General features: G+C 50.6%; 2 long non-coding RNA genes across 3 annotated transcripts; one reads left to right on the forward strand and one right to left on the reverse strand.

Moving 5' to 3' along the window:
• Window positions 1–405: 405 nt before the first annotated feature.
• LOC107401888 (uncharacterized) lies at window positions 406–3158 on the reverse strand. Of its 2 annotated transcripts, none has more exons than XR_006072337.2 (3): window positions 2789–3158; window positions 1199–1324; window positions 406–754 (listed from the first exon to the last, which is right to left on the reverse strand). It is a non-coding gene; the product is annotated as an uncharacterized LOC107401888 (long non-coding RNA). The 2 variants fall into 2 exon arrangements; XR_006072338.2 differs by having other exon boundaries at window positions 406–751; window positions 2789–3150.
• A 10126-nt stretch (window positions 3159–13284) lies between these two features.
• LOC143273355 (uncharacterized) lies at window positions 13285–15730 on the forward strand. Its single transcript, XR_013051408.1, has 2 exons — window positions 13285–13419; window positions 14528–15730. It is a non-coding gene; the product is annotated as an uncharacterized LOC143273355 (long non-coding RNA).
• Window positions 15731–27212: the final 11482 nt, after the last annotated feature.

The following is a 27212-nucleotide window of genomic DNA, read 5'->3' on the forward strand; positions in this document are numbered from 1 at the left end:
ACACCTGGGCTCATCCTGTGGCCTGCACACACATGTGCGTGCACACACACACACACACACACACACATACAAACAGCAAAATGAGATTCGAGAGACTAGGAGAAGACTTGACATTCCTTTTCAAGTCATTGGTGGAAGGCTTGGGGTGATAGAAATAGCTCAAGAAAGTAATAATCTGGGCATACTGCGAGACCGTGGGCACGCTCAGCCTTTGGTGGCTGTCGTTCTGAACACCTTTGACGCTGCTCTGTCCCTCTCTATGCTGCGGTTTTTCTCACAGGACCCTGGGGACAGAGGGGCACCGTGTCCAGCAGTGTGCCCAAGCGTTTAGGAATTTAGCCCAAGGCTGGTGCTTTTTCATTCCCTCCCCTAGCTGGCCAGAGACTCATTTCCACTGCGAAGGTGGAAGAGGAGATAAAAGGATTTATTATCTGAACATTCCAGGGCCTTCCAAATAAATCTGTTCCTCCCTCTACCCATCCGCTCTCCCAGCACTCCCCCCCACCCCACCCCCAAAAAAAGCTGGACCGAATGCTAGAAGATAAGTGTATTTTGTTCCCAGGCCAGCTTGTCCATCTCTGCAGCACTCATACACGCAGTCTCCTTATCAAATGGCAGTCCGCTAGCTCACAGAGCAGGAGGGTTCCGCTTCGACACACCTCATGAACTGCAAGTCCCAAGAAGGAGGCCTGCGGCTGCCTCCCTTGTCACTAGCGTCTCGCGATCACATGGCAATGTCTGCGTCATCGAACTACTGGCAAAGAAAACAGAGTGAGGTCAGGCACCAGGCGGGTGAGAGAGAACAAGAGACAAGTCGCTCAAGGAGCCCCAGGTGCAAGCCTGTACACTTCAGGGGCCAGGCTGGCTGGGGAAGGTGTGGCTGATCACAGCCCTCAGTAGCCCCTGTCTGGGTTCTCGGGGGCTGGTCACAGTTTGAAGGCTACAAGCTTGGGCATCATCAGCCGCTAATATTCCCACCGTAAAGGTAACAGACTGGAGGCCACACCACTTGCAGCGCGGCAGGAAACAACCTAGAATCTCAAGCCTCCCCACACCTCCCCTCTCCCTTGTAGGATGCTGGCTGCTTGGGGATCCGAGTTTGCAGAGAGTCTTCTGAGCAATGTGTCTGTGGAGGAATCCAGGCTCCCTGGAGGCGAGCGGGGACCGTCCCTGCACATCAGACTGTGGCAGACCTTACCCTGGGATGCCCTTTAGCTGAGAGCAGAGAAGAGCAGACCTTTGCCAGTCAGGACTTCAGAGAGTCTAAATTGGGTTGCCGTAGGCCGGCAGAGGCCCCCAAAGATGCCAGGTTCCTCCCTGAGGCCTGTAAAGGAGAGGAGTTTTGGTGAGTGTGTGTGTGTGTGTGTGTGTGTGTGTGTGTGTGTGTATGTTTGGCTGGTTTTGTCTTTAGGAAAATGAGTCTTTGCAATATGATTAAGGACCATGAGAAGAAGCAGTTATCCCAGGTGACCCAAAGCTGAGAAGGCAAAAGCCCTAAATACAAGGACTGTCCTTAGAAGACAGAGACCTAGTGTATGATTGCTTCATTCACTGCTGTGACAAAACACCTCATGAAGGCCGCCTCAGAAGGAGAGGGGTTATTCCGGCATCCAGTTGGGAGAATGCAGTCCACCGCAGTGGGGAGAGAAAGCAGGGTGCCAGAAGTGGCCTGCCACTGTGGCAGCACAAGTGTGAGGTGGCCAGTCACATGTCAGAGGCAGTCAGGAAGCACCAACAAGACAGAGAGAAGGGGCCAGTTCATAACACTCCAAGTTCACCCAATTTCCTGCTCCCACCCATCCACTTCCTCCAGCTAGGCTTGACCTAAACTTCGCACACTTCCCAAACAGTGCCATCTGCAGGGGACCAAGTGTTCAAACCCATGAGCCTGTGGAGAGCATTTTACATCCAGATTCTAAGATGGACGTGGTTGAGGTGATGAGGCCACAAGTTGAGTAATGGCAGACACCACCCCAGCTGGAAGGGATCAAAAGTGACTCCTGGAGCCTTGGAGAGAATGCTGTTCCGTGGACACAGCGGAATGAAAGTGATGTCAGACTTGTGTCCTCCAGGACCATGAGAGAATGAACTATTGTTTGAAGACATCAAGCTTGTGTCTGTTTGTTACAACAATCACGGGGACATTGTACACAAGCTGAGGACTATCTGCTTTAGTGTCAGGACCAGGAGCAAGTGTTGGGCCAAGAGCTTGTCAGGATAAGCAATTCAGGAGGGTCAGAGCCAGTCCAGGCCAAGAGGGGACCAGTGTGGGCCACTGAGTGCCTGACTGACTCATGGAGCTACTAGAAGGGGCAGAAAGCCCACAGGAAGGAAGTATAGGTAAGCCATGTCAAGAGACTCACGCCTACCATCCCAGCTACTAGGATGAGGCAGGAGGATCATGGATTCAAAGCCTGCCTGGGCTACAGAGTGAGTTCAAGTCCAGCCCAATGAGACTTTGTTTCAAAAAGGGAAAGGAGGCTGGGAATGCAGGTCAGCGGAAGAGACCTTGCCTAGCATGGTCAAAGGCCTGGGTTCCATTCCCAGTACAGAAAGAAGCCGAAGACAGACGCGAGAGAATAAAGTCTCAAGTGCCCATATGGAAGGGGTTCAGAGAAGGGGCCAAGGGCAGGTACCTACTTCAGCCAAAGAATGAGCCCCTCCAGCGCGCCACCCCCCAGCATTGCCCTGGCCCCTTGGCCCCTTGCCTACCACCAACCTTGCAAGCAGGCAAGTGGGAAACAGAGCCAGACGGGAAAGTGGGGGGGGGGGGCACAACCAGACTCACCCCTTTCCCATGCAGGCTTCCAGCCCTAAGCAGGCTCAGCTGGGGCAGGGAGGGGAATGGGATGTTAAAATTTAGAGTTTTGACTAACATTTTGGCTCCAATACTGAAATTCCAAATTGGGACTGTTTTCCATTTCAAGTGACCATTGGCCAGGCTGTTTCCTAAGAGCTGCAGAAAAGTGTGAGCCTGCCAGGGTTTTCAGCCTCGGGCCAGGGAACACGAATCTGGCTGGCTGGATCTTAAAGGAAAATTAAAGAACAAAAGCAGAGGGCGCCTTCCAAAAGTTTGGTGACTGGGTCTTGTTCAGCCTGCTGGCTGCACAGAACCCAGTGAAAACATCTCAGCCTCTCAGTGGAGCAGAGAGTAGCCTGAGTTCCTGTAAAGGAAAAAAATGCAAATTTGTTTTCAGTATCACTTACAAGCTTCCCGAGTGGAGCCCTTGGCCTGGCATGGCTTGCATTGACGTCAGCCGAGTTCACCATATCAAGACAGCTGTAGCTCCTGCCTGGCGGAGGCCCCAGGGACAGAAAACACATTGGCTTTGTTTCATGGGAGATTAAAAACATTTGCTGCTTGGGTCATAATTCACAAGGCCTGTTATCACCAGGGCCAGGAATGCTGAACAGAAAAATAAAAGAAACTTAAAAAAAAAAAAAAAATACCACCCCACATCAAAACCAAGGGGAGGCAGGTCAGGTAGCCCAGGCCTGTCATCCTAGCTACTTGGGAGGCGGAGGCAGGAAGATCATAAGTTCAAGGCCAGGCTGGACTGTGTGCAGAATGAGGTCTCAGTCGGCTTAAGCAGACACACAAAGGGAGGTAAGAAGAGTGCTGAGTATTTGCCTCAAGTCACAGAGCCCTGGGTTCAACCTCAGAATCATAAAAGGGGCCAGGGCACCATGGGGAGGCTTCAGAGATAGAGGTCGTGGCCAGACCTGGGCATCTTATCCTTGCCTGCTCTCCTGGAAGGCAAGGTGAAAGGATCTGGGCTGCATATTCAGGCTCTAGCCAGGGAGCCCGAGGAGTCTGAACTCATGTGAACTCAGTTTCATGCACAGGCCTGCCCTGTCTTCTGGAAACCATGAGGAGGACCAGATGTGGGCAGCCTTAACCCAGGTGAACCCCCTAGCCTCTGGACTCCCGGGAAAGGGTCAACAAGGAGGGACAGATGGGGTGAATGGTGGTAATACTGACTGTCACATGGCCTGTCTTACATCATCAAACAGCAGAGCCCCTCCAACTATTTTGAACTTGGAGTGAATGCGCGTGCATGCGTGCATGCGTGCGTGCACACGCACATGTGTATACAGGTGCATATACCCAGGCATGTTCATTTGAAGGCCAGAGACTGATATGGGTATCCTTCTCTATAACTTTCCCACATTGTTATTTTAAGACAAGGTCTCTTACTGAACCTGGAGCTCACAGTTTCAGCTAGAATGGCTAGCCAGCGAGCCCAGGGAATCTGTCCATCTCCAGCCCCAAGCTCTGGGGTTACTGCCATACCCAGGTTTTTCCATGGGTACTGAGGATCCAGACTCAGGCCCTCTAACTTCCTTTACCCACAGTGAAATCTCACCATCCCTCCAGCCCCTTTTTGAGAGGCTCTGGTAGTTAAAGTCCAGCCAGGAAATCAGAAAACAAACAATGGGGCTGGAGAGATAGCTCAGTGGTTAAGGACGCGTGTTGATTTTCTAGAGGATCCAGGTTCAGTTCCCAGTACCTACAGGGTTGCCCACAGCCATCTGTAACCCCAGTTCCAATGGACCCAATGCCCTCTTCTGACCTTCACAGGCACCAGGCACATATATGTACATGTAGGCAAAACAAACAAGCATAAAATAAAAATTAATTTTTAAATATTTATTTATTTTGGTTTCTTGAGACATATAAATATAGCCCTGGCTGTCTTAGAACTCACCACATAGACCAGGTGGGCCTCAAAGTCACAGAGATCCACCCACCTCTGTCTCCTGAATCCTGGGGTTTAAGGTGTGCAAAAATTAGCTTTTTAAAAATTAAAAAACAAACAACAAAAAGGTAAAACCTAGCCAGGGATAGCTGTGCACGCCTGCACACCTTTAATCCCAGCTCTTGGGAGGCAGAGGCAGGAGGATCTCTATGAGTTCCAGGCCAGCTTGGTCTACCTAGTGAGTTCCAGAACAGCCAGGAGCTCAAACACTTTCTTTTAATGGAAAAAATTAAAATTAAACCCTGATATACCAAAGTTGTGAAGATCTGTGGTAAATTATTGTTATTAACCCCTAAAGTGCCTAATATATAAATTAACTATCATGGATGTGTGTGTAGGGGAAACCCATCTAAAGGGGGTTATGCTATGCAGTTTGAGACATCCTCTGGGTCTCAGTCTCCAGAGGGTAAGGGGACTCCCGTATTCTTGCTATTTCTGTTGCGCTGATGTTTATCAGGGGTAGTATTATTCACCCCACTTCCCTTTCTGGAGTCTGAGGAAATCCGTTAGGTTGTGAAGACTCACATTACAGACTGTTTCCTCACAGTGGGGACTTTCCTTGGGGAAGACACCATTGAGGAAGAGTCCGTTTGCTGTCGTTAATGTATGTGTGTGTGTGTGTGTGTGTGTGTGTGTGTGTGTGTGTGTGTGTGTGTGGTGTATGTGTAGTAGGGGGGGTGTTTTATATGCACACATATGTGCAGGTACACACATGTGAGATAAAAGCAGGATGTTAGGTGTCCTGCTCTGCTACTCTATCACTCTCCATATTCCCATGACACGGGGCCCCCCAGTGAACCCCGGAGCTGCACTGGTGTCCCACCGGGCCCTGAGATCCTCTAGTGTCCAAGAGCAGCAGCTGGGTTTACAAAATCAAGTGGCCACGCCCTACTTTCCATTCGGGTGCTAGGGATTCCCAGGCAGCAAACACCCTTACCCACGGAGCCACCTCCAAGCCTGATGCTCTTCCCCTTAGTTCACAGCTCTGAAGCTCAGCTTAATTGTGGATAAACCATAAGATTTTTGTTTTGTTTTTCAAGACAGGGTTTTTCTCTCTGTAGCCCTGGCTGTCCTGGAACTCCCTTTGTAGACCAGGCTGTCCTCAATTCAGAGATCTGCCTGCCCCTGCCTCCCGACTACTGTGATTAAAGGTGTACACCACCACACCCAACTTCCATAAGAATTTTTTTTTAAAGATTTATTTTTTTTAAGATTTATTTATTTATTATGTATACAGTATTCTGCTTACACACCAGAAGAGGGCGCCAGATCTCATTACAGATGGTTGTGAGCCACCATGTGGTTGCTGGGAATTGAACTCAGGACCTCTGGAAGAGCAGTCAGTGCTCTTAACCTCTGAGCCATCTCTCCAGCCCCCCCATAAGAATTTTTTTTAAATGCTAATAAAGGCATGCCAAGTGACCAAAGAGAAATCAACACACTGAGCTAAGCATGAGCTTCTAAACAGCACATGTAGTCCATGTGCAACCCCAGGTAAAGCTATGGGGGCGACCAAGAAAAGGGACTCGGAGGAAATCCTGCCACCCGCCATCAGCATGCGGCACACTGTTGAAATGATTCGCATATAACAGACGCACGCTGTTGAGGATGGCGTGCGAAAGCCCAAGGTAGCATCCTTCCCTGCAAGTGGTCACTGAGTCCGGTCCATAAGTCAGGCTGCCATTAAAAGTGGGGTGTGCGGGGGGGTTCCCAGCATCCAAAGGAGAGGCACTGTCACACCAGACTGAACAAAGAACACACAATCAGGCCTGCAGGAGGAGCTTGCACAGAATCCATGTGGCTACAAAGCTTAGTGTTACCAGTGCAGACACCACCGTTGTCGTCCAGACTTTACTAGATCCGACTCCTCCAAACCTTGTAGGACCCCTCTGAAATGACACCGTCTGTGCTTACTATGTTAGCCTCGGCCCCAACCTTAGGTTTCATGTAGCCCAGGACAACATAAAAATTGCTATGTGGCTGAGGAGGACCTTGAACTTCTGACCCTGCTGCTTGTTAGATTTCAGGCAGGTGCCACCACACCCCGGTTTTATGTCGTATGTAGGGTGGAAGGCAGGGCTTCACAAATGCTCGGTGAATGCTCTACCGCTGAGCCCTGTCTCAGCCCCCGGGTTAGTTACTTTTCTCATATCTGTAGGAAATTGCTGACAGAAACAACCCAAGGGAGGAAGGGTTTATCTGGGTTTCCCGGCTTACGGGGACACCGTCTGTCGCAGGGGGGTAGGGGGTGGGGTGTGGAAGCCAGGCTGCTCGCTAGCCACGACGGCAGGAGCTCTCTAAATAGCTTGCCACATCTCCAACAGAGAGACTGGAGCCAGAAGCCAGCGGAGCCAGGCAATAACCCTCGAGGACCACCTGTCTCCATCCTGCTTCCTCCAGCTGAGGGCCACCGCCAACGTGCCTGTAACCTTATATGATCGTGAGGTAGCAACGTTAAAGACGACATATGGTGAAGTGACCAACCTAGGCCATTACGGAAAGGAAGTAATACATTGGTGTGTGTGTAAGAGGGGTGTGTGTGTGTGTGCATGCGCGACAGAGTCCCACCCTGCAGCCCAGCATAGCCTCAGACTCAATATGTAGCCCAAATGGCCTTGAACTCATTGCAATCCTCCTGTCTCAGTGACTCAGGAATTATGATTACGGGCATGAACCACCATGTTCAGCTTTTTTGTTCTTTGGGGAAGATGGAAAGGGTGTGTGTGTGTGTGTGTGTGTGTGTGTGTGTGTGTGTGTGTGTGTGTTCGTGTGTGGGTACCAGTGTGGAGACCAGAGGCTCAGATGTCCTCTCAGTCAGTCGCTCTATCTTGTTTTGAGACAGGGTCTGGCACTGAAGCTGGGGCTCACTGACTGAGCTAGGCTGGCCAGCAAACCCTGGGGAACCTCCCATCCCTCCCATCCCTTCCTCCCCGGTGCTGGTGTTACAGGCACACACTGCCACGCCAGCCTTCTGCCTGGTCTCTGGGGATCTAAATTTGTATTCTCATGCTTTTGCAGCAAGAATCTTACCCTTTGGGCCTTCTCCCCGGCGCCATCACCCCATTCTGAATCCACCAGAGTCACGGGGGAACAGCTGAGGAGGTCATTGTTTTGAGGCATCTTAAAGGACTTACAAAGAAGGAATCTGCAGGACCCCATGGAGAGGAAACACCAGTTACAAAGCTGCAGACTCATAAAGTTATATAGCTTTCCAACACAGCGTCCAAGTTGCTGGGCTCTGGGACCCTGTGAAGATGGATCTGGACACATGGGTTTGGTCTATAATGAGGGTGTGTGAATTTATCCTTTGTGCATTTGGTCAAATGATGATGTATTTTCTCATTAAACAGCTAAAGTTCCACTCCAAACACTTAGGGTAGTGAGCCTGGGCAAACACTGCTTCCCTCCACTTCCATCCTATGTAGGCATCAGCTCCCACTTTGTTCAATGAGGATAATAGTGACTACTCTGGGAACCAGTGAAAGGGTCTCTAGGACAGACAACTGTCTTCTTCTTCTTCAAAGGAGTGTGTGCGTGTGTGTGTGTGTGTGTGTGTGTGTGTGTGTGTGTGTGTGTATTCATGTGCATGGGTAATTTACCTGCATATATACATATACATATACATATGCACTACATGTATACTTGGTGCCTTGGAAACCAGAAGAGAGTGTTTAGTCCCCTGGAACTTGAGTAAAAGGCAGTTGTGAGCAGCCATATGGGTGCTTAGCTTAAAACTCAGGTCCTCTGGAAGGGCAGCAATTGCTCTTAATAGCTGAGCCATCTCTCCAGGCCCCAGGAAACATTTTCTGAAAAGACAGTGGCGATGTTAGACTTGGTAGGGCCACACTGTTCCTGTGGTACCTTCTAAATGCTCGTTGCATTTATTGACAGCTCGTGGCAGCCATTGACACACACAACACAAACAAGCTCGAGTAAAACCATTCATGAAAACAGGCTTCGGGTCAGATATGGCAGGTGGGCAGGATTTTACCTACCTCTGCTTCAGATAACAAGGACTCTCTCTTGCCCCAAAGTTCTTGGACATTGAAAGCTCTCTGGTAACATCAGGGCTTCCCTTCATCTGAGCTCCAGGGACTAAGAAGAACACAGAGAATCTGCTCAGCTGAGTGAGAACTACTCTGCTCAGGAGCCAAGCATTTTAGTAATCAATCAGTCAGTCAGTCAGAGAGATGCCTTCTTAAGCACATGGTGATGCTACCCCAGAGCACTTGGGGGCTGGCTCCTCACCAAGAGCACGTGGGTGGGTGAGAAACCCCCTCTTCCCTGCTGCCTGGGTCCCAGTCTCAGTTTTACACAGTTTCAGCTGTGTTTAATCCTTGAGAGTCACATTTTCCATTTGTCAATCTGAGTAATGAGGAAATTCTGCTAAGTGGCAGTATCTGTGTGTGCACCAGCAAGCATCTGAGCCAGGGATGCTAGGAGACGTCTAGAAGGACACCATGGACAAGAGGACTACCCTTAGGGTCAGCCTGGCTGTAGAGGGAGGGTAATCCACATGGTGACCGATGTGTAGATAAGAAGGGACAGGAAGGGGAGGCCCTGAGGTAGAAATGGAGGAGACAGTTGAGTGCAGACTCTTGGTAGTTTTTGCTGTTGTTACAAGAAGGGGATGTGTGGAGGCCCACAAAGGTTTCCTAGTGAGATCTGAATTTGCTTTACCCAGGAGGGCTTGACCACCTGAATGGTTGCTATGTGACTGGAAGGGTCTGCACTTGGCTGAGCTAGGGGGAGGTCTTTTGCTCCACCCCTTGGCATTCCTATAAATAGCCCTTTAGTCGAGCCAGAAGGGGCCAGTGGATAAGGACCCAAGCCTTCCTGAGGCTATCTTGTATTTCTATCTGTCTCTCTCCCTCTATATTTCTATCTAAATCTCTTTTCCCTCACTCCCTAAGAGTACCCTGGGGAAAAAGTGGGAGCTGGTTTCCCACAGGGATGATCCAGTGTGTGGTGAGGTCAGAGGAGGTGATCAATAGGTTGGAGTCGGCAGGGGCTGAACCAGAAGTGAGTCAGTGGGCTGGGGGTTGCCACTAGGTGATCTCCACCAGACAAGCTGGCCAGTGCACCTGAGAGTTCTGGGATTCAGCTGATAGCATTGCCATCATCAAGTCTCAAGGACTTGGCTGATTGTTCTGGAGAGTGCCAGGTGGACCAGAGAGAGAGAGAGAGAGAGCTCAGGGATTAAGAATGCTTGCTGTGCTGGGCAGTGGTGGCACTTGCCTTTAATCCCAGCACTCAGGAGGCAGAGACAGGTGGATCTCTGTGATTTCAAGGCCAGCCTGGTCTATAGAGTGAGTTCCAGAATACTCACGGCTGTTACTTAGAGAAACCCTGTCTGGAGAAAAGAAACAAACAAACAAAAAACAAAAACAAAGAGTGCCTGCTGCTTTTCCAAGGACCCAAGTTTAGTTCTTACACATTGGGAAGCTTACAGCCACCTGTAACTCCAGCTCCAGAAGAGCCAAAGTCCTCTTCTGGTCTCTGTGGACAATCACACACGTGGCATACACATGCATGCATACACACACACACACACACACACACACACACATACGTTTTTAAAAGAACACCAGGAATTAATCCAGACACCCAACATTTGGTAGGCAGGGCCGAGGGGATCTCCAGTTGAAGACCCACCTGCCCTACATAGCAAGACCATATACATTTATTGTGTACTACTTGATGTAGTAACACATTTGGCAGAGGCAACCTAAGGGACGATTTTTATTTGGCTCACAGTTTCAGGGTACGCAGTCCATGATAGTCAGAAAGGTGTGTGGCTAGGGCAGCTCCATCTGTGGCGGCAGCAGCAGCAGCTTGTGGCATGGCTTGTTCATATCTTGGAGGGTCAAGAAGCAGACAGATCCACCTGGAACCAGAGGTGGCTATCCCCTTGGAGGCCCACCTCCAATGACACACTTCTACTGGCAAGACCATAGTGCCAAAGGTTCCACCACGTCTCAGAGTAGCACCAGCATCTGGGGACCAAGCACTAAAACATATGAGCCTGTGGGGGGACAGACACTTCATATTCACAAAAATGGGGCAGAAACTAGAAATTAGAGATTTGTGTGTGAAGGCTCCTGATTTGTTGACTATTAAAAACCTTCAAATCTTTTTGAGATTATAATATAATTACATTTCTCCTCCCTTCCCTTTCCTCCCTCCAAACCCTCCCATATGCCCTGCCCCATTCTTCAAATTCATGGCCCCCTTTTTTATTATTATTGCATGCATATATGTGTATTGTGTATATGTACATATATATTTCTAAATATAACCTGTTCTGTCTGTATAATGTTACCTGTATGGATGTTTTCAGGGCTGACCTTTGACACTGGACAACCAATCTGTGTTCTCTTCCCTGGGAAGCCCACCTCTCCCGCTCCCAGCTTTCCTCAGTGGCCTATAGTTCTTTATGTAAGCTAGGGCCTCAAGAACCGCTCCCCAACCAGTTGGTCCTGTTCACTGGTGCCATCCTTGTTCAGCTCATGTTTATGCAGTCATGTTGGTGAGGCTTTATAGGTGTAGATTCTGATAGTCCCAGGAGACAGTCTCACAGCAAACTCCCTGCCCCTCTGACTCTTACAAACTTCCTGCCCCTCTTCCAGTGTTCCCTGAGCCATAGGGCCAGGAGGTGTTTTGTGGGTGTGTCCACTGGACTGAGCTCCCCAGCTCTGCATTTTGATTGGTTGTGGACTTTGTAATTAAAATCATGCCAGTCAAAAAAACCACAGCTGGCCAGACACTAACTATCATGTGGAACTACCAATTTCAGGAAGGGTTTCTAAGCTTCTGGGTAAATCCCACTCCAGGGTCCTACAAAGCCCACTCCAGGGTCCTGCCAAGCTCACTCTAGGGTCCTGTTCTGCCAAACAATGCCTCCTACAGCATTTGGTCAATTTCAGATTCACCTGGCACTATGGCTGTCAGTTAAGCAGAGTGCTCAGCAAGATTTGAATTTCAGCCAATTAATACTTTCTCAGTATAAGTATATTAAATAGCTTTATTTATTAAATAAATATATTCCAATGATCATACAAGACATACTTTTTATCCTCCAAAAATTGTTTAGTTTTATATGAAAGTCAATTCAAACTTATCTAGGCATCTTGCATTTCTAGTATTATTACTGCTATTGGGGAAGACCGATACCACAGCACACATATGGAGAGCACAGGACAACTCCGCGGTGTTGACTCTCTCCCTCCGCCTTCCTGTGGGTTCCAGGGATCAGACTCGCAGCTCACACAGCAGGCACTTTCCCCACGGAGCCATTTCACGGCTTCATCTTACTTTTTTATTGATTGAATCTGGTGCTCCTCTCTAGAACCCCAACCGGGTTCCAATGGGCTGCTGGCTCCTCTCAAGGTGGCAGGGTCCCCCTTCAGGGACACAGATTATTCCACAACACAGAGGCCAAAGGAATGAAAAAGACAGATCACATCTCTGAACATCCACCGGGTGTGTCCAACCTTTTGACATTACACCACCATGTCGTCATCTACCAAGTTAACACTCAAGAACCACCCAAGCAGCCTGGGAAGATAGCTCAGGGCAGAGCTCTTCCCGTGCAAGGGGGAAGACTTGAATTCAGGGCCCCCAGAACCCACACAAAAGCAAGGTGCCATAGTGTGCATCTTGTAATCCCAGTTCTCCTATAGCAAGATGGTAAAGAAAACAGGAGACTTTCCAGAAGTTCATGAGCTAGCTAGCCTGGGTACACAGCAGCAAACAAACTCTGTCCCAAACAAAGTGGAAGACACGGACTAACACCCCAGGTCTTCCTCCAACCTCTACACACATACACATAGCACGCACGCACACACACACACACACACACACACACACGCGCGTGCACACACACACACACACACACGTGTGTGTGTGTGTGTGTGTGTGAGCATTTGCACATGCACACGTACACACATATATACAAAGATGAAAAAAGAACCTCATAATTGAGTCAATAGAATCACAAAAATACAATAAATTACATAGCATTTTAAGTAAACATTGGGTTTTGTGTTGGGCTGCATTCATAACTATCTTCAGCTGCCGGCAGCCCTCTGGCCTTGGGTTAGAACTACCTGAAATCATCGCTGTAACTCTCAGAGACTGGTCACACCATCCCTGATGTCTAAGGATGGAGCCATTCTGCAGCCATCTCAGCCACTTCCTGCTTGGAGCTTCTTTGTCTCTCTGAGTCTCCATTTCTTCATCTCCTGAATGGATACAGGGTTGCCACAAATGCCCCAGGGCAGCTGGGTCACTGGGTGTGACTGATAATCCAGGGGAGCAGGCATCATCAGTGGGGGTGTGCAGGAAACCTGCCACTCGGGGTCCTCCATCTGGAAGGAGTGGGTTAAGCCAGCAGGCTTCCCCAGGCCTGTCTGTAGGAAAACAGACAGGTACTCACTGCCACCTGTGACTGCCGATGCAGGGCAACATGATTTCCTCTGCCCAGCTGTTCTCATGCATGTGGAGGCCAGAGGGTCAGCCTCAAGTTTCCTTCTCCATCACTCTCCTTCGGATGTTTTTGAGACCATGTCTCTAGCTCAGGGCTCAGCGATTCAGCCAGGTTGGTGGCCAGTGAAGCCCTGATATCTTCCTGTCTTCAGCTCCAGCCCTGGGATTACAGGTACACACACCATTGCACCCGACTTTGTACTTGGGTGCTGAGGATCTGGCCTGCGGTCCTTACGCTTGCATTACTGACATTTTGCCAACTGAGCCACCACCTCCCCAGCCCCTTCTGTCTTTGAAGCAAGGGGGAACCTGTCATCTGGTAGCTGCCTCCCAGGAAGGTACACCCCACCAGGAAGGCCACTGTGGGTTACTCAGTGAATAGAAAGGAGTGGGAGATCAGTACGCAAATCAGTCCTAGAGGAGGGAGAAGGGAATGCCCTACCCTAAGCAGGTCTGATATAGAGGCCCCGGGCTCTCAGCCAGCTCTCTGCCCAAACAGGCTGGCATTGTAGTCACCTGGGCAGGAGGGAAGACATTCTGAAGATTCACTTGTGTCCCTCCTTTTGGCTATTAAGACTCTTTAAAGAGGATCCCTGAGGAGTTGAAATTTACTCAGGAGTCTCATACTGGGAGAAGGAAAAGGCTGAAGGCCAGGTCCAGTCAGAGCGGGGAGCTTAAGTCTCAGGAAGAGATTCCCTACAGTCCTCATGAGACCACCTTACAGCAGAGTCTGGTCTGTGATGGGCAGCACCACACCTTGACCGGGCCTGCTTAGCTGTGAATAACTCTCGCTCTCTATTTAGACCTGAACCTGAAGACGGACGGACTTGGGTTCATCGGGTCTCTTTGTTCCTCCTCCTAACATGGCCTCATCGGCTAAATCTCCTTTCTCTGCTTTTCGCTTTGTTTTGCCTCTCGAAATTGGCCTACTGAGGAGAGCAGCCAAGCCTAGATTTGGGGGGCTGCCAGGACCCAGGCTTCACCCTTCCTACCTCCAGTCTACAGGCCCTCTAACCACCTGCGTCTACAGAGCTGCAGTCCTCTGCCGGATGACGGAATTTATGACTTGTTTTTATGGTATTAGTTGGAACTGAACACATTCTGAAAAGAGCGTCAAATCCCGTCAAAGAGAGAGAGAAAACGCTAACCTCCCCCCACGTGGCCAGCATTATCCTCCTGAAAGCGCAAGCTCCTACAAGGTGCCTCAGGGTTAATTACCGCTGCAGAGGAAATCACACTGATCTGCATCAGCAGTGAGTGCCTGTCTGTCCTTCCTGCAGGAACCAATCTGGTGTAGCCTGCTGGCCCCGCCGGCTTCCAGATGGAGGACTCCGAGTTACAGGCTGCCTCCCCGCCCCCACTGATGACGTCCGCTCCACCGGGTCATTGATCACCGGCAGTGACTCAGCTGCCTTGAAGCACCTGTAACAATCCGATTACCCTGTTCATCTGTACTGCACCCATCTGATACTGTCAGAGCCTCCCACCTTACCCTCCTGGGAGAGGCTGCAGCAGCAGCAGCAGCAGCAAGCAGCAGCAGAAGCAACAGCTGCAGCGGCCGTGGTGGCTGCAGCATGGGGCCCTACTTGAGGCCTGGCATTCAGTGTGGCTCTTGGAAAAGTCCCGTTCATGTACAGTGACCTCTCCAACCACCATTAAAGCCACCTTTCCTCCGTGTGCAACCAACAAAAACACTGCAGCCAAGTGCAGCCAAACACAAGCACCTTGGGGGACAGAATGCACAGCGATGTCGCCTGGTGAAAATGGAATGATTTCTGAAGGGGAGGAGTCGGGGCCTGGGAGATGGCTTAGCACATAAAGACACTTGCTGCTGCCGCCGGGGCTGGCAACCCGAGACCCGTCCTCAGGCCCCATGAGGTGGAAGGCGAAAACCACCTCTCAAAAGTTGTCCTCCTACGGTCCGTAGTCCCCTTCATCACCCCATCACAGATGTCCTAGTCAAGGGTTGACAACATCCTGTGATGAGATGGTAGGAGCCTCTGCCCAGGCAAGGCGAAGACACCCTGAAACAAGGACAAACTCCTGTCTTAGAACCTCAAGCGGCTCTGTGGCCCGGAACCAGGAGGTGCGCAGAAACACAACACACCTGAAGACGTTCAGGACGGAGGTCTTCAAATACCGAGAAAGCCCGCCTTTCCTGTGGGTGCTAACGGTCTCCCTGCTAAACCTGCTCCGGTTCTGAGTTCTAATTCAGAAAGAGCGGCATCTTCCTTCCTGGCCTTCCTAAGCCTGCCTGGCCTCTCAACCTCTAGAGGAACCTCTCTCCCTCCCTCGACCCCGCCCTCCCCCCTCTCCACGGCAGCTGCTTGTAGACTTCCATTGCTTAAGCGGCCTGCTTTCCTGACCTCGAACGCAAAAAAACCACAACTTTCTCTTTTTCTTCTTCTCCTTGAGGCAGCTGCTGGCCCTGCTGGGTTTCTGTCTATAATGTCAATAAAATGGTTTTTGAGATGTCTTTTGAATCCATTTTAAGTTCTTTTATCTGTGTGACTGAGAACCAAGAGGAAAACCTTGGGTGGCAAATCTGGCTGCAGGAGACAGTGATTCCGAGCATGCAGGAAGCTGGGTCATCTGTGAAGGGGCGGCGGCGGTGGGGTGGGGTCCTGCAACAACCGCCCTGGCCAGAGACTGCATGGCCTTGGCCTCGGGCCTGAGGACTCTGTTCCCAGGTTGCACAGGGTTTGAGGGTTCCCTAGATGTTTGTACACCTGTGTGAGTACCAGGGCACTGGCTTGTTCCCACAAAGAAAACGTCTGCAATCCACACATTGATATGCAAATGGTGTTTACTCAGGTGGGACACCTTGTGGGACAGGCCCTGGAAGAGTCCCACTCTTTAGAGAGTCACTTTATGTCAACGGTCCCACTTCTCTGGGCCACTCAAAGGGCTTTCAAGAGAACTTCTGGGCCTGAACCCCAGTGAACACACACACACACACACACACACACACACTTAATTGGAAGCAAGGAAGGGGATCAGGAGAAGCAGGGGAAGGAAAGAGAGGGGATGAATTAGTTCAGGGCTCAATGTCTAGCTAGCATCACACAACAGAACACATACAGAATGGTAAGAAGAAAGTCCTAGGCTTGCCACAACTGGCCTGAAGAGATAAATCTTCCTCTAGAATAGTGGTTCTCCACCTTCCTAATGCTTCGGCCCATTAATACAGTTCCTCATGTTGTGGTGGCCCCAACCATAAAATTATTTCGTCGCTACTTCATAGCTGTAATTTTGCTACTATGGTGAATTGTGATGTAAATACCTGATATGGATATCTGATGTGTGGCCCGGGTGAAGGGGTCCATTCAAGCCTCCAAAGGGGTCTGGACCTGTAGGTTAAAAACCACTGCTCTAAGGACTGGAGAAGGCTGAGCTCCTTGCAGAGGATCAGAATTAGGTTCCCAGCACTCACATGAGGAGGCCCATAGCTACCTGTCACTCCAGCTCCGGAGGATCCAACATTTCCCCAAGGCACCTGCACTCACACGCACCCAGCACCCACCCACATATACACGAAATTTAAGATAATAAAAATAATTTTAAAAAACAAACCTTTCACTAAGTCATTTTAGCACAAACTATTATGTTTGCATTGGTAGGCACAAACTATTGTTGCCTTTTCATTTGCTTTTTGTTTTTCTTTTTCCAGGGCTGGAGAGGGAATGCAGGGTCTTGCAGATGCTAAGCAAGCACTTTACCACTGAGTACACTCCCCAGCCCTTTTTCTAAAAGCTGAATTTCAACACAAGGTCTCCCTAAGTCACCCAGGCAGAACACAAGAATTTACAGATCCCCCTGAGTTGTTGAGATTACAGGCATGTACCATCGGGCCGGGTACTGAGCCTTGTGTCTAGGCAGCACTTGTCTGGGAAGAGCCCCTTGGTGCTTCATACTTGTGTACTAAGTACTTCCTGTTGATGGATGACCAGCTGGATGAAGACACACTTCCTGTAAGTGTGAAACACGCTGAGCAGTCCTGCGGCTCACGTTGCTGGGAAAGCGGTCAGCACTCTGCTGGGGCAGGCGACTTAGCTCAGCACTGTCCTTGGGCTTTGCTTAGCAGAGCGCCTGCCTGGGGAAGGGTTCGGTGATATCCGAGGTGGGAGGTAGATGGATGGGCAGAAGAGGCAAGTTCACCCCTGGCTAAAGCAAGGCTTGGGAGCAAAGGTTACAGCCACAGGCTGGAGCATCTAGGGCAGGGACTCACAGGAGGAGGTCAGCCTTTGAACCGCCCGAGTATGCAAAACAGTCGTGGATCTGCAAGGGAGTCTGGCACCAGGCATGGTATATCACGTGACCTGTTTGTGGGGCTTGTTCTGGAAAATGAGAAAGACTGAGGACTCAGGAGGTGTCAGCAGTGACTAACCTTGTCAGCTAAGGAGAGGAGTTACCCAACCTGGCTTTGGGGTAGTCAGACCAGTACCCATGACAAGTACTGTGGAGCCTGGCAGCTGTGTGAGATCAGGTCTTCCCCCCTCAACCCCCATCCCCAACCCCGAGTGCTCAGTGCTACACTAATTCCATTCACTGCCCAGGTAGTGACCACAAGAGCTTAAGGAGTTGACACACCACTGACTATGCTGTGACTTCAACAGCCATACCCAGGCTTCCCAGCACAGGGGATCCTGATACACTACAATGTACTCCCAAGCCCCTCCCACAACCACCCAGCACCTGCTGACCAGTGCACTGGGCCAAAATAGAGCTCACTCCAAAGCTCCATAGCATGTCCTACCTGAGACATTACCAAAACAACATTCCAGTAGGAAAAAAAAAAAAAAAAAAAAAAAAACACAGAACAACTGCCTTTGACCATGACCCATGAAGGACACAGCATTCTGGACATTGTAGCTTGTGCATGTGTGTTTGTGCTCATGAGGACAGGTGCACATGTGTGCATACATGTATGTGTATGCCTGTTGAGGCCTGTGATCAACCTTGGCCGTCATTCCTCAGGTACCATCCACCTTGTGTTTTGAGACAGGCTGTGTGTGGTATGAATAGGGTTCAGTTCTATCAAAATCCATGAAAACATTTGTGACTAAACTGATTTAAGGGGGGGGGGCTCTCTTTCTGCCCTATTACAAACACAATCAAACTCAAGAGCCAGTCCAGCCTCCTGACACAGAAGACGCTCCCACCCGTGCAGCCAAGGGAAAATGCTTTTGGAGGAGACAGACCTTTGAGATCTTTTGAAGAATTTCAAGCCTAAAAGATCAAGAGGCAAGGAGACATAAACACATCCAGAATTCTAAAGACTCAGGATGCAGCCAGGCTTGGTAGCAAACGCCTTTAATCCTGGCACTCCAGAAGCAGAGGCAGGTGGATCTCTGAGATCAAGGCCAGCCTGGTCTACAGAGTGAGTTCCAAGAAAGCCAGGGCTACACAGAGAAACTCTGTTTCAAAAAAAGAAGGAGGAGGAGGAGAAGAAGATGAGGAAGAAGGAGGAGGAGGAAGAGGAGGAAGAGGGGAAGGAAGAAAGGAAAGACTTAGTAATATCAAACTGGCTCATCTGACCAACTAGAGAATTACAGAAGCGTCAATTGGTGGGTTGAATCCAACATGGGGAGAAGTGTGAGGTCATGGGTGTGCAACCCATTGTTCCATCAGTTCTCAGGGATATAATGCCCTCTTCTGGTCTCTGTGGGTAATGCATACACACAGTGCACATATATGCAGGCAAATGTAACACACAAAAACAAAAAATAAATTAAAGAAGACATAAGCTGCGTCCATCAAACACCCATTTTCAAGGTGAAGCAGACACACTACCCTAAATGGAGGAACTGGACTCGAGCCCCACCACCCTGGGCGCGCTTGGGACAAATTACAGGAAGGTGACGGGTGTTGTGAGGCATAAATGATGCGACCCATGGGATAACAACGGTCAGCCCAGATGTTTGTGGAGAACGGTCCAATCTCCACACACACGGCACTTGTGCAAGAGACGGAGCTAGCAAGGCAGGAGAGACCGACAGAAGCCCCAGGAGTAGACATGAAAGCTGGCAGCTTGCAGAGGAGCCGTGGAAGCCTTTCCTTACCTGGCCTTCTTCTAACAGAGCACACAAAAGAAAAGCCTGCCGTGAACAAACTTGGGAGAATTGGGTGTCAGGTAAATGATGCAAAACGGGTCAGGGGTTACATGGCCCAGCATTTTCTGGGCTCCTTCAACTCATCATCCCACTTCCATTCTTTTCTTTTCCTTCTTTTTTTCCTTCCTTCCTCTCTACTTATTTATTTTAATTTTTTTGAGGCAAGGTCTCACTGTGTAACTTCAGCTAGCCTGGAACTCAGGCTGGTCTTGAACTCACAGAAATCTGCCTACTTCTGCCTTTCTTTCTTTAAAAAAAAAAAAATCTTTTAAGATGTATTTGTTTTTATGTGCCTACATGTCTGTCTGTGGACTAGCATGCAGTGCCAACAGAGGCCAGAAGAGGGCATCAGTCACCCTGGACCTAGAGTTTCAGATGGTTGTGAGCTGCCCTGTGAGTGCTGGGAATCAAACCCTTGTCCTCTAGAGAGCAGCCAGTGCTCTTAACCCTGAGCCACCTCTCCTGCCCCCGCTGTTCTTTTTCATAAACTATTTCTGCTTCCAATCATGTGTTCTGGGTGCAATCCTTTGCTCTTGGACACACAAGCCTGGAGCAAGGTCCCTCTGAACTCAGGTCCGTGGCTCAGCACCCCTGAGCATGCTTCCCTGATGCTCAGGACAGTTTCTCTGACCTCCAAACTGCAAAGGCCTGACTCTCCATCTCCCCTCTCCTCTGGCCACTGCCGGGATTTCCTGTTTGTTTCTCCTCTTGTTTTTCTCTCATACTGTAACAAAATCGTTCTGAGTCCATCTTCAAATCTTTTTTTAAAAATTTTCATTACATTTTCAAATTCACTTTATGTGCATGTGTGTGTATGTATGTGGGCCCACATGTGGAGATCAGAAGACAACTTTTACCATTTGGGCCCTAGGGCTTGAACTCAGGTTGTCAGGCTTGGAAGTAAGTGCCTTTACCCACTCACTGGGTCACCTCACCAGCCCCATCATCTCACCAGCCTTATAAAATCTTCTAAGAACCCCCAAAGAGAGAACCCCAACCTCCTGGTAGCCGAGGAGCCTGCATGTCACTTGGCATCAGTGATAAACTGGTCAGTGAGAGCCAAGACCAGCCCTTCAATGAGTGACACAGGCCCTTGGGTTTGGATTCAAATCTGAGAAGAATCCGGAGGCCAGGCTGCTATGGAGCCTGCACGCCTCACTGTCTGGAGAGCTGCAGCGGAGGCAGGGTCTCTATGCAGCAGCAGACCCTGGCTGCAGGGCTCTCAGAAAACATAGACTCTTAGCAGGGCAGCCTGAGGCTGGGGAGAGGAAAGGCAGAAGAAAGGCGGGTGAACATGGCCCTGGCATCCTTGGAGGGTGAAGCTGTGGGGAACCAGAAGACAAAACAGGCAGGAAGTGGTATGGGAGCCAAAGCTGGGAGCTGAGAGTCCAGCCTCCAGGTCCTGGCTCCATTCTGTGCAGAAGACGACGCCTGCATCTTACAGACAAAAGGAACCTGGGCAAAGGGAAGCAAGCTGTCCCATGCAGAGAGCACACCTGTTTGAACAAGCCCCTCACTGGAGCACCTGATGGGGAAGGGCCAGGAACCCAGGCCGACTTACCACAGTCCTCAGGCTGTGGCGCGGCCCAGAGTACCTCCCCGCTCTGAGTCAGGGACCGAGCATCCTCCACTTTTACCGGTGCTCCACCTCTACCCAAACAAGCCACGCTCTTCTCATTCCCACGCTCCTGGGTCGGGAAGCAGGTGTGGTCCAGTGGGGGCAGGTTGACATCAGTGCAAAACACATTCCTGGCTCCTCCGTTCCTATGACACGTGCAGTTTCCGAGACTGGGTTACTCCTGACCTCTTGGCCGGCCCCATTTACTCACCCGCAAATCCCACTCCTTTACCAGACAACATTGTGGCCCTCAAGAAGTACCTCAGGAGGAGTCTGTAGGACCCTAGGAAGTCCGCCCTCCAGGGGCTTCAGGCACCCCTCTTCCAGAGGGCCCTCATATGGCATCCACTGGTGTGGTCTACGCCTCCTGGTCCCATCTCCACCCCAGCTGCTTCCTAACATCCACAGATTGACCCATTCTTCCAAAGGAGAGACACAGATGTTCTCTGTCCCCAAGATGTAATCCTATGACCTAAATCAGGCAAGATTCTGTCCCTCTTGGAACTTGCAAAGAAGAAACACTAGAAGAGAACAACCAAACCAACACAGCAGATCATGTTAGTTGGAAGCACTGTGGATATCAGCAAGAATGGGGGCGGGAGAAGCTGGCGGATACGGATGATGTGAGGACGACCGGAAGAGCTCAGGGCTATGCTGAGAGCCTATAGGGCAGCCATGATAGATAGCCTGGGTTGCTGGTGGGAAGCGCCGTTCTAGCTCACTGAACACTTGCCCACTGACCCAAGTGTGGGCAACTGTATCCTCTAGGAGTGGCCTACGAGGGCTCTTCCTCTGAGCCCCAACCCTCTTGATGTACGGCTCCCATATGTGGTGACAGGAGCATGAGGCAGCTTGTTCACATCTTGGGAAATCAGGAAGTGGAGAACCTCTGGCTGCCTACATCTGCTAGTCCTTGTGTCCCAAAGGTCCCGAAAAAACAGCACTTGCAGGGAGGGACCAAGTGTGCAAATTCATGAACCTGGGGGACATTTCACACCCAAACTGTGACAGCAAACCTGCCAAGCTAGGGAGAGAGGCCATGTCTGAGGAGACTCCAGAAGCTCGGTATGAACCTGTTCTCCTCGGGTAGCCTTCCCAACCCCTGTCACAGTGCCCAAGAGCCTTCAGGCCACGATGGTCACCGGCCAGCTCCTGACAATACCCCTGTGGACTGGGTCTTTTCTCTGAAAGTTGCAGCAGGCACAGTCAGGTCCCCTAGCTCTGGCTCCTGACCTGGCCACCTTGCACATTCTTCTTTCTAGAAATGTCCCTGCTCCCTCACATGGGACAAGTGCCAGACCACACTGAGGGCTGGACTCAGAAGTAGGCACCTCCCTCCTGAGTGTCACAGCTCCCCATGCCTCCTAAGTTGACAGATGACCTTGATTCACGCTGGTGAAGTAATGGCTTTGGGTCTCAACCCTCTCACCCATTAGTCACGTCGCAACACAGCTCTGTGAGCGGAGAACTGGTTCCCAGGAGCTCGGAGAGTTGCAGCACCTCCCAGCTTACCAAACTCCTGGTCACACAATCTGTCCAGGTGCCCGGAACCACTCTGGCCCACTGCCACCAAAGGCTTGACAACTGAGGCCTGGGAAAGCCTGAAGGCAAAAGCTGAGAAGTGGGACTCAATCCCAGGTGTCCCAGTGCTGTGGGACTCCGGACTTACCCTCTGTTCACTCCTACAACCAAACAGTGCCTATGATAAGAGAAGGTGCTAGGAGAATCTCTCAGTCTCTCTGTCTCCCTCTGGTCTTGGGGGTCATCGACCCCTGCACATGCCAGGCAAGCACTCTGCCACTGAGCAACATCCCAAGTCTTCTGAAGTGCAGATTAAATCAAATGAGAATATGGTCATGGAAGCTACAAAGTGCCATACACCCAGACATGGATCTGCCTCGAGGACAAACTGGTCATAAAGGAGGAACCTCCGAGGCTTTATCCCCAACACCCACCTCCTAACAGCATTTTCAGTCTATCGGCAAGCAAACCTCTGCTTCAAATTGTACAGTTTTCTACTGGGACACCGGGTAATCACCACACATGTACACACATCATTGTTCATCTCCTGCCCCCAAACCTGGCCTGGAGGAGAATTGGAATGCACCCTGCAGGGGTTTCTGACCTGGAGGAGAATTGGAATGCACCCTGCAGGAGGCTCTGACCTAGAGGAGAATTGGAATGCACCCTGCAGGGGACTCTGACCTGGCCCTCCAGCAGCAGGTCAGTGCCTGGGGGGGGGGGGGGGCATATCAACTTTTCTGATGAGGTTCTTTCTTGAGACAGCTTCACTTGTAGCTCAGAATGGCCTCAAATGTGTGATCCTCCTGCCTCAGCCTCCCAATTGCTACAATTACAGGTGTGCTGTACCAGTACCACTTCCTGCTTTTTCCAAAATCTACCCAATGCAGAATGCCACTTGTGTGGTCAAAAAGAGCCTCTTGGATCAGTGGTTGTTTATACTCACCCACAGGCACACATTCTTGTTCCAGGTTTTGTGTGTGTGTGTGTGTGTGTGTGTGTGTGTGTGTGTGTGTGTGCGCGCGCGCGCGCGCATGCACATGCACACATGGAGATATACATGTATATGTATATAAATATAAATATATATACATATATATATATATGCATATAGGAAGGCCAAAATACAATTTTGATTATCAGTCCTCAAAAGCCACCTACCTACCTTTTTTGGTTTTGTTTTTTGAGACAGGGTCTCTCACTGGTCTGGAACTCACCAAGTAGATGAGGCTGGCTGGTGAGCACCAGGGATCCTCCTGACTCTACCTTCCTCACTGCTGGGATTATAACTACACATCACCACACCCAGATTTTATTAAATGGGTTCTAGGAAATTGAACTCGGGTCCTTTTACTTGCAAGGTAAGCACTGTACTGATTAACCCATATCCCATACCCCCAATCCTCCCCTGTCCCTGCGGTCACAATCATACATGGCCGTGCCACCAGGTTCTCTCTGCCTTCCCAGGGCCCTGCTCAGAGCCCTCGGGTCACCTCTCACCACCATCTAAGAACAGAGACTACCCTGGCCTTTGGACCTGCTACCCCATTTTCTCAGAACTTCTGCACCTACTGTTCCTCCCCCGGAAGCTTGCTCCCCAGGTCTGCCCACCTCAGCCTTCTCTAAGCCTGTATCTGAAGTTATTCCCTTTACTCTTCCCCTCTGCTCCCTGTTGTAAAAGAGACTCTGTGTGTGTGTGTGTGTGATATATGGTGGGTGTAAGTATAGTGCGTGTGTGTAAGTATGGTATATATGCGCACTTGTGTATAGGGTGCCTGTGTTCATTCGTTCATGCAGGAACCACAGGACACTGGGTGTCCTGCTCTATCCGCACTTTCCTCTCTTGAGACAGGGTCTCTCACTAGAAGTAGACAGGCAGCCTGCGGACAAGCTCCAGTAATCCTTCTGTCCCAGCCCTCCACAGCAATAGGGTTATAGACACACAGAGTCACCCATGGCTTTCTACATGGGTACACGGGATTTGAACTCAGGCCTTCTTCTACGGCAAAGGCTCTCACCACTGAGCCATCTCCCCGGCCCAGTCTTATTCCTTTGTATCATCCTTATGACACATGGCTACTCTCCAAAATGATTGCGCCATAATTTTACATCAACTGGGACTCCAGTGAGCGCTGTAGTGGCAAGGTCACACATGACCCATTCATCATTGTGTTCTCTATGCTTGGAATAACTCCTGAGACAGGATGAGGCCCCCAGAAGGTCACTGTTAACCACCAGGAGCTTCAAGCAGACCAAGTAGGCCAGGGTACCGTGACATCCTCCATCGTCACCAATAGCCAATGTCAACACCAAGGGCCACAGCGCCCAGCAAGAGCTTCTGCCGCTGCTTTCCAAAGCCTCCTGGTGCAGAGAGAGGAGCCTTTTCCACCTCTAGCCTCCTTCCCATACACCCTACCCCTCCCTGCTGGGACTGGTGACTGGGCACAGTTGGCCCCAGCCCTCGGCACTCCAGAGCCTAGGGCGGGACAGTGCCTTCTCCCTCCCTTGGCCTCCCCACCAGGCCAGGCAAGCTTTCCAATTTCCCCATCTGAAAGTCAGGGACAAAGACAGCCTTGTCACCCCACCTACTTCTCACGGTGTGAAGAAACAACTGTTTGCTCGGAAAACACTTTGAGCAACTTGGGGAAAGGTGCTTACGGCTTGGATGACGCCTGCTGCATTTGATTCAGGCCAGAGAAGGCCAGGCCAACCAGCCATACGGTTACCACTGCCGGCCCCAGGGAGGTGCGCTCAGCTTCTCCTGAGTCACCAAGCCCATTGGCCCGGCTCTCATGCCAGAATCTGCCCATGAGCTATGCATGCATTCATGCTGTCAACAGAAGGCATGCTCTCCACAGCGGGACAGTGATCCCCAGATCGCCAGCCTTCTCTTTCATCAGGGAGGCGCGCTTCAAGCTGCCTGAATGACCCGTCCATGCTCCTGACATGCGTGAGGACCTACGCTTCCACGCCAGGCTCTCCAGCAGGGATCTGGCCATAAAGGCACTTGCTCTTGGCGGCCAGCCTGGGACAGACAGATCTGACCCACAGGTACACAGGTGCCCCTCACAGCCCCAAGGCTCAGGGCCAGCAGTAATGGCACTGGCCGCCTCATTACTACGTCAACCATACTCCGGCCCCAAGAGGAGCTGGCCCCAGCATGAACCACACATATCCCAGGGATACCTGGCACACGTCCAAGTCAAGAAGACAGGAGAATCGAGGCTCGGGCAGCAGAAGGGCAGATAAGCAATCTGCCCTTTGGTCCTTGGAACTGCTTCTAAATAAAAGTCACTCCTGCAGGTGCTGACACACGGTCAGCAATCCTCTGAACTCCAGGGTAGGAAAGGCTGACGGTCAGCTCAGACTGTTACTGATTATATCTACTGTCAAATGAAAAGGGCAGAGGGTCCTCTGATGGCGAGTCAGGAACACATCCTTTATTGTTACAACAGTGAAAGAACGTCTCCTCATGGAGTCTGTGGCACGATCACCACCTGCCAGTGCGAGACCTGAGGTGCAGGCAGCCACTGGTAAATGCTGGCCCGATGTCCCTTCCCTTCACGTTGATGCCTGAATTGCAAGTAAGCCACAATCAATAGGAAGTGTATTCCCCAACAGAGGGAACAGCCTCTGGCCTCGGAGCCCAGCTGAGTCCTATGTCCTGCACAGGAATGGTGACCAGCATCTGCTGTCACCTTAACGGGAGGGGCAGCAACACAGGGGAGATTTTTTCCCTCATCAAAGGAAATGTTCTCCGCCCAGATAAATGAACTAAAAAGACTTCACCCCCAGCCTCTGTACTGCCAGACATGTTATTAATAACAACCCTTCAAAATGTCACAAATCACACACAAACACCTAGAAGCCCCAGATAGTCATCCACACGCAGACAAACGTGTCTGGGCCATGGAGAGCTGCTGTCCACTTGCAGGTGGACGGGGCTCTCACACACGTGAGGATGCATAGCTTCCTCTCTGTGTGTTTGGTCCACACAGCTCTCTCAGGACCTCCACTGCCTCTTCCTCTGAGACCCATGGCCACACTGCCTCTCCACACATCCCCCCAGGAGGGGCATCCTGAGCCCAGCATCCAGAACAGGCCAGCATTCAGAGCGGGCTTTTCAGTCTGGTTGAAGGCAGTCACACTTCCCTTGTTTATTCTTTTCTAGGAAGGCATCACTGACTTGGAAAAGGAAGAGGAGGGAATTTTTTAAATTCTAGTTCATTTCCTGAGTGCTTTCAAATAATCAGAAGCTGTGGCCGGAGGACAGAGAGGTCTCGGACAGAAACTGTGTGCCAAGTGGAAATAAGCGTTTGTCCCCCCACGCCTGCTCTGTGCAAGCCATCTGCAGGAAAGCTGACTTAGCAATCAGGCAGTACTGAGGGACTCAGATGGCAGTGTCTGTCCCTTCTCACCCAACCCCACCCCATCCTTTAAAAAAAATGTTATTGTTTTTCAAGGCAGAGTCTTGTTATATATAGCCCAGGCAGACCTTGAACTTCCACTGTGGCCCAGGTTGGCCTCAAATTCAGGCTCTAGCCTGTTGCCTCAGTCTCGAGGGTGCTCGGAGTCCAGATGTGAACCATCACACCCAGTACAAATTGTTTGTTTGTTCTTTGAGACAGGGTTTCTCTGTGTAGCTCTGACTGTCTTGGAACTCGCTCTGTAGACCAGGCTGGCCTCGAATTCACAGAGATCTGCCTGTCTCTG

This window comes from Peromyscus maniculatus, chromosome 5 (genome assembly GCF_049852395.1).
Source record: "Peromyscus maniculatus bairdii isolate BWxNUB_F1_BW_parent chromosome 5, HU_Pman_BW_mat_3.1, whole genome shotgun sequence".
In the NCBI taxonomy this organism is placed as follows: domain Eukaryota; kingdom Metazoa; phylum Chordata; class Mammalia; order Rodentia; family Cricetidae; genus Peromyscus; species Peromyscus maniculatus.